Source organism: Chenopodium quinoa, unplaced genomic scaffold (genome assembly GCF_001683475.1).
Source record: "Chenopodium quinoa cultivar QQ74 unplaced genomic scaffold, ASM168347v1, whole genome shotgun sequence".
Lineage (NCBI taxonomy): Eukaryota > Viridiplantae > Streptophyta > Magnoliopsida > Caryophyllales > Amaranthaceae > Chenopodium > Chenopodium quinoa.
The window spans coordinates 3,179,360-3,189,729 of NW_018743593.1; the positions used below are offsets into that span (position 1 = coordinate 3,179,360).

The 10,370-nt window shown below is 30.1% G+C and overlaps 1 long non-coding RNA gene across 1 annotated transcript; it reads left to right on the forward strand.

Annotated features, from left to right (window-relative positions):
- Positions 1 to 2,785: 2,785 nt before the first annotated feature.
- Positions 2,786 to 4,544, forward strand: LOC110682803. The gene is made up of 2 exons (XR_002503480.1): positions 2,786 to 3,387; positions 3,456 to 4,544. It is a non-coding gene; the product is annotated as an uncharacterized LOC110682803 (long non-coding RNA).
- Positions 4,545 to 10,370: the final 5,826 nt, after the last annotated feature.

A 10,370-nucleotide genomic window follows, 5' to 3' on the forward strand; every position in this document is an offset into this window, starting at 1 on the left:
CTTATGATATAGCAAATTTTATGGGGTGGACAATATGTTTCTTACTTTCTCAAGTGATCCTATGTTTTTTTTTTTTTTTGAAAATCTACCGTTTATTATGCTTAATTGACTTAGGTTTAAATTAATATCCCCATTATTATTGTTAATTCTTAAAAAAAAAAAAAAAAAAAAAAAAAAAAAAAAAAAAAAAAACTTAACCCTAGTTATTTATTACAATGATACAAAAACGATGATGATGATGATGATGGGTAATATATAAGCATTAAATTTACACTTGAAATTGTAAAAAGTTAAGAAATCATGAAAATATAAACACTAATTACACTGATTTACGCGTGTTTTTGTCATGAATTCTTAATTTTATACAATTTCCAAGAATATATTTAATGCTTATATATAGCTATTAGGGCTATATAAATAATAATAATAATCATAATTTATTGTAGGTTGTATGACTTTTGTTTTTGAGATATAATAATAATAATAATAATAATAATAATAATAATAATAATAATAATAATAAAAGAAAAAAGCTAATGAACGCTTCAAGAGTGTTAGATAAGATTACTAAAAGTGGAAATAATAAATAAAATTAACGTTAATTACATATTTTGAAAAACTATGGTTAATAATTATGCAAAATTGACTAAGGTTTAAATGAATCACCCCCATTCACCGCAAAAAAATCCACCAAATTGTGACTGCCAATTTCTTAAACTATTAGCTTTTTCTAGTTATTTAGTACTCCCTCCGTTTCTAAATTGCATTTCTACTTCTCTCTATTATTTGAGGAATAAATGCTAGAAGTAGGAATGTAATTTAGGGGCGGAGGGAGTAAAGTACAAGTATAATATAATCAATAATAGCAACAACAACGATAAAAATAAACGGAAAAAGCTAATGAACGCTCGGGGGTGTTGGTTAAGATAAATAAGAGTATTAAATCAAACAAACTGAATATTAGTTATTATACTGATCGATGCGTGATTTTGGTATGCATTCTCAAATCAACACAGTACCAAATTAGAAAATATATTAAATGGTCATCTAATGTCCTAGGGACGTCGTTAGCAAGATCCATAATAAAGTATTTGTTTAATTTTATTTTAAAAAAAATAATTGACTTTTATGTTTCATGTGAAAGGTATTTAGAGTGTTTACCTTAGCTTTCTATTAAAATAAATAAATACTCCGTAATTTTTTTTAAAAAAAGCTAGCATATGTCTATGCATGGGGTACATGATAACATGGGTATCAGTATATGTGCATCACACTAACATTATAGATAATCACATATAAATGCTATTATTGAGATTACATTCATAAAAGATCGGGCAATGAGAAGTGACTAGACTGTATAGATATATGAAGACAAATTTAAGAAGAAATCGAGTGATAGTTCACCATCTCATCATCAGTTTTAGAGGGGGCCAAATTATTATTAATCCATAGAAAATCTGATATACAATTATTAATGAGGGGAGATGTATCATTTATAGGATTATCATATCTTTCTAGTCACACCCAAGGGCGAAGGGAAGGGGGGGGGGGGGTTGGTGGAGGCCCGGCCTCCCCGGCCCATATTTGTTGCCCATATATTATAGTTTATGGCCCCCCTTAAAATTATTAGTATATATAATATTCAAAACATAATTATAACAATAAATATACCAAATCAGTTCACTTTTTTTTGAAGGGGGGTGAATAATTGTTTATTTGCTTAATATGTTTATTTACTTAATAATTTTGGGTAATTTTTAATTTATTGAATGACATTTAGGACCAAATTTTAGGGTCATATTCTACTTAATTTGAGAATTGTAGTTTTTGTATTTGATATAGATTAAATCATGAAATAAAAAACACTAGATTTTTTATTTTTTTTTCAAAAAAAGTTAATAATCAACAAGAGGAGGGTTCCACTTCAAGGGCAAATTTTTTTTGCAAAAAGTTAATATTCAACAAGAAGAGGGTCTTTTCTGCAATGAATATCGTCAAAATTCAACTAAGGAATAAAAAGGAAGATGATTTTCTTAGAGATGTTTTGGTTGTATACATAGAAAAAGAGATTGTCGTAGATTTTAGTGTTTAATCTTTGATTGATGATTTTGCTACTATGAAAAATCATCGAGTACGATTTAACTAATGTTTTTTGGTGACAATAAAATATTAGTACACTTTAATTTTTTCCATCAATCTTTTGTCTAATAAGTCCGGCCCCCGGGACTTGAAAATCTCGACTTCGCCCCTGGTCACACCTTTTCAAGAATGTATGATATGTTGTTGATGACCTTAGTAAGTATAATCAAAAGAAAAATCATATTTTGCTATATTACCCCCTTCAACTTTTTATAGCCTAAAAATGCTAGATAACATATCCATTTATAGGTCTTAATTATTTTCAAGGATTAGTATATTTCCATGTAATTTTATAATTTTTTCTATTTATTTTTGGTTTAGTCGTGAGATAATGTAGTCTAAGGGTCATTTCACTAAAAAAACGAAAAAAATAAAATAAAATAAATAAAAAACTAAGTAGGGGTCCAATTAAGCGGATACATACTCTGAATAATTGGTTGAAGCTCGTTTGTGTTTGTTTTTTTGGTTAATAAATAAGACCAATATGAACAATTTTCAAAACTTGTGTTACTACCTCCGTTACAGATTATGTGCAACGAACGATTATACGTTTTCCCTCTCTACTTTATGTCAAATCGTTGCACATAACCTATAATGGAGGTAGTATAATAATTAATTATAATAAATGGTTGAACGTAAATTTACGTGAGCTATTGAATGAACAAAGATATTAGTAGCTCATGTAAGTTTATGAACAACATTAATTTTATGTTCATGTTCATGAACAAGGTTAATTATTAGAAAAACTCAAAAGTTTTTTTTAAAAAAAAAAGAAGAAAAAGAAAAACTCAAAACTCGTTTAATAAACTATATTGACTTAAAAAATCTTCGTCCAACTCTCTCGAACAACAAAAGATTGAAATACTCTGTTCTCTCTCCTCTAAAAAGAAAACCCTCCTGAAACCTAGAACTCCCCGGAGTTCCGGCGCCGCGGCCGGTTCTCCGGCGGGTTCCTCTTCTATGTATTAAGCTTTTCTTTGCTCGTGTTCCAGCGTTGAAGGTGAAGTGGGACCAGGCTCCCAGCGGGCTTCAAACTCCGCTTAGTATTTAACCTCTTATCGCTGGAAGTTCTCAAGGTGGTTTCCTCAGTTTTCAGTTTTAAAGTTCTAGTAGCTTTGTGATTTGGGTACTCGAGGGTAAGAAGGTCGTTTTTCAATTGGGTTTAAAGTTTCGTTTGACGAAACAAGATTCGAAGGCTAGCTCTAACGCCGCCGACTTCGTGTGATCGAAAAGATCGAGTTGGTAAAGGTAAAGTTAGAGTAGGCTAGCTCTAACGCCGCCGACTTCGTGTGATCGAAAAGATCGAGTTGGTAAAGGTAAAGTTAGAGTTAGGGTTTGTTCGTTTTCTTGCGTTGGGATTTATTCTCGTTCCTTTAATTTCCTCTGCCCATTTTCTGTTTATGTCACCATTTCGGGTTTGTCTCTTGGTTGTCTTGCCGCCGGTGATGTTAGTCCAGTTTGACCTTCACGGTAAAGGCGGCGGTAATCGGAGGCTGGTGACTGTTGGTTGGTTTCTTGCTTATTTAATGGCTTTTTTTGGTTTAATTTTAGTTTTCCTTGCTTCTATGGGTCTTTGCTATGAGTTTGATGCTATGAGATGCGGTTCTCTTTGTTCTAATTGGGGTTTGTCAAGTTTAATTGTGGGTTTAAAGGGGTGTGTCCTGCTCCTGTTTAGAATTTTGGTTATGCGAGGTTTGGTTTCGTGGGGAATTTGCCATTGTTATGGTATGGTTTGGTTCATATGGTTGGTTAGGGTTTGTTGTTTCCTCTGGATTTTCTCAGTCGAAAGAGTTTCAAAAGGTTGTCCCTTGATGTCCTTTGTTTCAGCTTAGTAGTGGATTTTCAATCTATTACTTTGAAAAATGTCTATCTTAACACTGCTCCCCAAAATGAAATGTTTGGGGGCCTCCGAAAGGTTATTTTGGAGGTTTATAATATGTCAATGGTCTCTTTCCTTGAGAAAAGATCAATGGTACCCACACTTAAGGGTATCGAATCACTTGTAAGGGTGATTCAATGTGTGTTGTTACGCCCTAATCGCTATGTTTTCCTACCCCATTTACTTATTGATATAGGCACTCGGTGTCCTTTTCAACTCGTAAATATGTATGCCAGAATTTGTTTGTTCGGCGTCCTCCAATGCATTCTCCAAGTTCAAGAGAATGTGGAATACATAATCAGAAAGGTGTGTTCCTCATTGCATGCTCAAAGGATAATGGCAGATTTTTCAAACCAACAAGATCAATTGTGGAAGTACTTTAATTTAATGTATTCTCGTTGTAATAGAGGAGCTAATAGTGCTCTTAGTTTGTAATACCTTTATTTTATTTAAACCGTTGTCAAAAAAAAAAAAAATGACTTATTGAAAATTGTTAATTTAACATTATTGGTTCATCGATCCAATACATTGTCGCATCCTTATAATTAGTATTACATACAGTATTATGCTTAGTTTAAGATTTTCTAATAAAGAGTATGTTAAATGCAAAGGGTATTTATTAAAAGAAAATTGATAAACATAACCCTTAGGGCTATGTATAAAAAGCTCAAAAAGGATCCTCCATAGGAAAGATTAACATTAATAACGCTGATCTGCGCGTGATTTTGTCATGAATTATCAACTTAATTCCATTTTGGGAAGTATATGTAATGCTTATAAATAGCCATAAGGGCTATATATATCATTACTCTTATTAAAAATGCTCGTTATGGGAAAAAAATCTCATCTATAAAATCAGTTTGATCAACAAATATTAGTTTAATACTTCCCTCCGTCCCTAAATTATATTCGTACTTCTCTCTATTGTGTGAGGAATAAATGCTAGAAGTAGGAATGTAATTTAGGGACGGAGGGAGTATAGTAACCTCATCTATAAAATTAAATCTTAGTGATTAAAGTCAATTGGTGGTTTGTACACCCGGGTGTACCATACTACTACATGCGCATGGTACACCCAAATTAAAGCGGAAAGAAAATACTTATAAAGTATATCATGAATTTATAGAAGAACATATCACTGAAATACAATGAACACGATATATTATGAGATACTTATTATCAAAAAGGTAAAACATAATTATGAATTGAGTTTTACCAATAATTTAATGTCAAATCGTTTCAAAATATTACATTTGAATCAGAAAATATTCAGATTTCAAAAATTTCTCTATCTAAAATAAATTTTACACAAATATAATTCAAAATTTTTTCTTAAATTTCAAAAACTCGAAATTCAAAATATAAGATCATATTATATGAGTAAAAAGAACAAAATTTGTATTATTATACCCAAAGAACATAATTTGTATTATTATAACCAAAGAACATGATTAATATATATTACCTTAAAGAACATTGTTTGTATTGTAAAGAATTTATAATTTAGACTCAAAGAATATATTGATCAACTTAAAAAAAAACATATTTCATTGCAATTAAAAAACCGATAAAAGAATATTCATCAAAATAGGAAGAACATCATTTTCAACCTTAGAAAATAACACCAAAACATAAAAATTGATAACAAAAAATATTTAAAAATGTCTTTTCTCTCAATAACAAATTTGTCAATTACATCGATCTTTCAATTAAATGATTAATCAAAACGATAAAATCAACTCCGAAATAACATTAAATCACTTTGAAATTCAAAAGTTACCATAATTTCTCTCTCTATAAACCCAATTTCTTTCCCTTAACAAAAAAAATGAAAATTTGTTTATCAAAAGTAATATGGAATGTTCTGCCAAAAAAAAAAAAAAAAAGAAAAAAAAAAGTAAAAGTAATATGGAATGTTAATAATGAATCAAGGAATAAAAATAACAAATCAATCTTTTAAATCAAGAGGAGAATTGTTTTGATTTTTTTTTTCCGGTGTACTTTGTATTTGTATACAATAATGTTCTTTCCGCGTTTTTATAACAAATGTATTTTGACCGGGTGTACAATGCTCATGGTACACCTGGGTGTATGATGAAATTTTCAATTAAAGTAATTATAATACCCTTATAAAACTTATCCCATTGTCTTTCAACAATAAAATCATACTGAATTTAAAATTATTCAAATGATCAAATAGTTACCCTAATATTGTTCAATGTACACTTATATTATTGTAACCGGGTGTATGCAAAAGTTTATTATTTTTTTAGGTATATAAATGGTTTAAAATGACTGATCTTGTCTATAGTTCATATATTAATAACTCTATTAATAAGTGTATACAAGATAGGTATACAGAATCCCTTCAAAAAAAAAAAAACAATAAAAAAAAGACAGGTATACAAACATTGCCCATAAAGGAGTAGGATATCTTTTTTGGTGCTTAGAGAGCCACAAGAGTAGAAAATGATAATCAATCCCAAAATCTCTGCAACCGGGAAGGAAGCTCTAACCACTTGCCTCACTCTTAAGAGTACGATATTTTGGGATTGAGGTTTTTATTTTATTTTATTTTAAATTTTACAAAGTGATCTTTCTATTTCAACTAATACCTAATTTGTGTCAAAAAAAAAAAAAAATCGAATAATCCATACATTTTTGGATCACAACTTAGCATTAGCAATACAATAACCTAGTTGTCTGCTTTTTTCCTACCATAGAATTGATTTAAAGAAAAGAAAAATACTGTGAATAGATTTTGTGTATTCCTAGAATAATGCCGCAATGTCAAAGTTGGTGTGAGACCTCACCTAATCATGTGTAATTTAGTTAAGAAAGCACATTATAATCTTGTTTTACGTCCTAATTGATTATATTTTATGTACTTGCTTGTTGCATGTTACTGTTAACACCTTCTTTGTTGGGTTTTGGGATACACCCTAGCTTTTTAATATTTGGAGGCCACCATATTATAACGTCTTACTATTATAGTACTATAATACAAATCAATGGCTTGAATATATAAAATTCGTCTTGCAAAAATGTATACTCCTTAATATGACCAGAGGTTGTAATTTTGTTGTCATTATTTCATAAAAGTCGTTAAATCTTGGTGTAATATTTGTTTGAATATGCCTGGAATGAATCTCAATACATTTAAATAAATTATCTACCGTAATCATAGATTTTAGTTGTCTCATTATTAGTGAACCAGGTAAATCTGTATGTTATTCTTGTTTTTTGTTACTCTTTCTTACTCCATACTATGTTATAATAACAATACATATCCTAATAATTGTAAAGAAAAATAAAGTTGATGTAAATCATTTTAAATTCAATTTAATCTAAAAAAATAGTAATGCAAAAGTATTTTAAATTTGTAATGTAAATATAAAATGTTAGACATGCATGGACCGACCCTTTTTTTCTAACATTTGTCCAAAAAAAAAAAAAAAAACTTTTCAATTGGCCCTTCTTTCATTCTATTTCAAGAGAAAACAAAAGGAGTAATTTGTGCATATGAATCAAGCTTGGATTTATTTGTACATAATCTATCAATAATCTTAGAATAACCTAATATATTAGAAACCAATTTATTTTGTCTTTTACACTAAAGGGTTGAAATAAAATCGAAAACGAATGAAAGTTGCAAACCAACTTAACTTAAAAAAGGAATATAATTTTTTATTTATCAAATTTTTTTTTACAAATTGTTGCTTTATTCACCAACTCTATAATATCCTTAGGTGCAAGAAAACTAAAGTGGATGGAGCATGCGGTAAAAGATTAAAAGTTCCTATATATAATTGCATGAAATGAAAACGACTTGTTGAAAAAATTCAAATATTGGATCAATAATTATCTTTTCAATTTTATTTTATTTTTGAGTTTTTGTAAAAATTTCTTTTAAGGATGCATGATAGAAGGGGTTAATTGATTGAGCTCATTGAAATGCAAGTAGTCAAGTCACAATCTAAGATGATGACACGTGGGGATAGGGGGACATCAACGGTAAAATATTGTCCCACATACATAAAAATAAATCAAAGAGGTTGTAACATTATTGAAATTAATTAATTAGTTTTGTTACACTAGGTTCAAAAAATATTTGTATCCAAGTATTTGGAGTGATTGTGACATTGCTTAATTAGTAGGGAAGAAGCTTGCTGTGGGCGGTGGAATGATTTAAAACTATAGGTTTAATTTAAAAATAATGGATAGAAATCTAGAGGAAGATGAAAATGATACATAACCCACAATTCTTAATTGTTAGCTAGATTGAATGTAATGAGACATACAAGTGGCAAAATAATTTGGTATTGAAGTGTATTTTCAATTGCAACAAATCCGGGGAGATAAATTTGGTAGGTCCATCTTTTTATGTACATGATAGTGAAGTTCTTGCATGTAGGAGGAATTTGCTTCAATCATGTAAAAGAATTTACTATTCATGTCCATTTTCAAATAGTTTATGTTTTGTTGACTTGTTATCGCATTTATTATTTGCCAATTGTTTGTACTATTCTTGAGCAACTTTAACGTTTGCCATGCTATATAAGCTTTTAAACTAATTATCATTATATTTTGGTAAGTTTAATTTTCAAGCAAATTAGTTAGGCAAAGCTCCAGCTAATTGAGTTTTATATCTCCAATGGTCAAGCTAGTAGCTATAAAATTATTGAAATTGCAAGAAAATCCCTATTTACAACCATTGATATTGGCGAAGTTAAACTCAAATAACAAGATCAATTAATTATTTCACTAAGTTTGTAAAAATCTTATTACAAACAATTACAAGCTAAATCCCTGTCATCAAATGTTAAAGAGGGGAAGGGGCTTAAAGCTAGAAGGAATGAATTGCATACATATATGAAGGTGATGAAGTAATAGGTATGTTAAAAAAAGGTATATAATCATAAAAAGGGAACACAAACTATTAGGTCAGTCAAGTCTGACCAAATAGTTTGTGCGGCGGAGGAGATGACGATGACAAAGATGACATCAATGGTGGATCTCCATCCCCCCTGTAGGCGACAATGACGATGATGACATCAATGGTGAAGGAGAGAAGCGAGGTCATTCATGGAAGGTATGTTAAAAAAAGGTATATAATCATAAAAAAGGGAACACAAACTATTGGGTCAGTCAAGTCTGACCAAATAGTTTGTGCGGCGGAGGAGATGACGATGACGAAGATGACATCAATGGTGGATCTCCTTCCCCCCTGTAGGCAACAATGACGATGATGACATCAATGGCGAAGGAGAGAAGCGAGGTCATTCATGGCAGAAGAGAGAGAAAGTTTGATTCTGGCATTTTTCAAAAAAATGCCCCAAAAAGTCGAATTGAAACTTTCTTATGTGATGTATAATTGTTGAAATTGCTTGTCCCATATGATTGTATGTTGATTTGTGAGCATTTTGATGAAAAATGCATGTATTTTGGTTGAGAAATGATCAAGTTATATTATACCCATGACCTTTAGTACGAGCTCTTCAATGGAGGTTCCGCCATTATTATACATATCATCAAATAAATTATACATATCCTTAAACAAGTTATACATGTTTTCCAAGAAATAATTTATATCCTCTAATCATTTATACATATCATTTACTGCTTGGATGATATCATCTGTTGGCTGGATGATATCTTCTATTAGCTATATCCCCTATATGATACTCCCTTCATCCCTTATTGATAGTCCCTTTTGGCCAAATTTTAGTCTTTGAATGTTCACCCCATTTGCCTTTTCCAATAACCATTAATATTAAATTTTCATCAAAATTCGCTCCAATTTACAACAATATTTGTGCAAATTTAACTTTCCCATGTAAATTTTGTTTTTCCATATACTTTTTATTAATTTATCTCTCTACTTTTTTGCATACCCAATATAAATTTACCTTTTCAATAACTTTTATTATTCTTATTTATGTTTATTAATTCCCGTGAAAATTGCCTATAAGGGACTTCAATAAGTAGGGACGGATAGAGTATCATTTATGGTTGTGTTTATAATATTCTTATCTAGAGGTTAGATGATATCCTCTATTGGTTGTATTCATGGCTTGATGATATCCTCTGTTGGCTATATGATATCATTTATGATTATATCTATGATATTGTTTATTGATTGGATAATATCCTCTATTGATCTATATGATATCCTTTTACTGGCTAGATGATATCCTCTATTGGTTGTATTCATGGCTGGATGATATCCTCTATTGGCTACATGATATCATTTATGATTGTTTCTATGATATCCTTTGTTGGTTAGATGATATCTTCATTGGCTATATGAGATCATTTATGATTGTGTCAGGGATATCCTTTATGTTAGTGG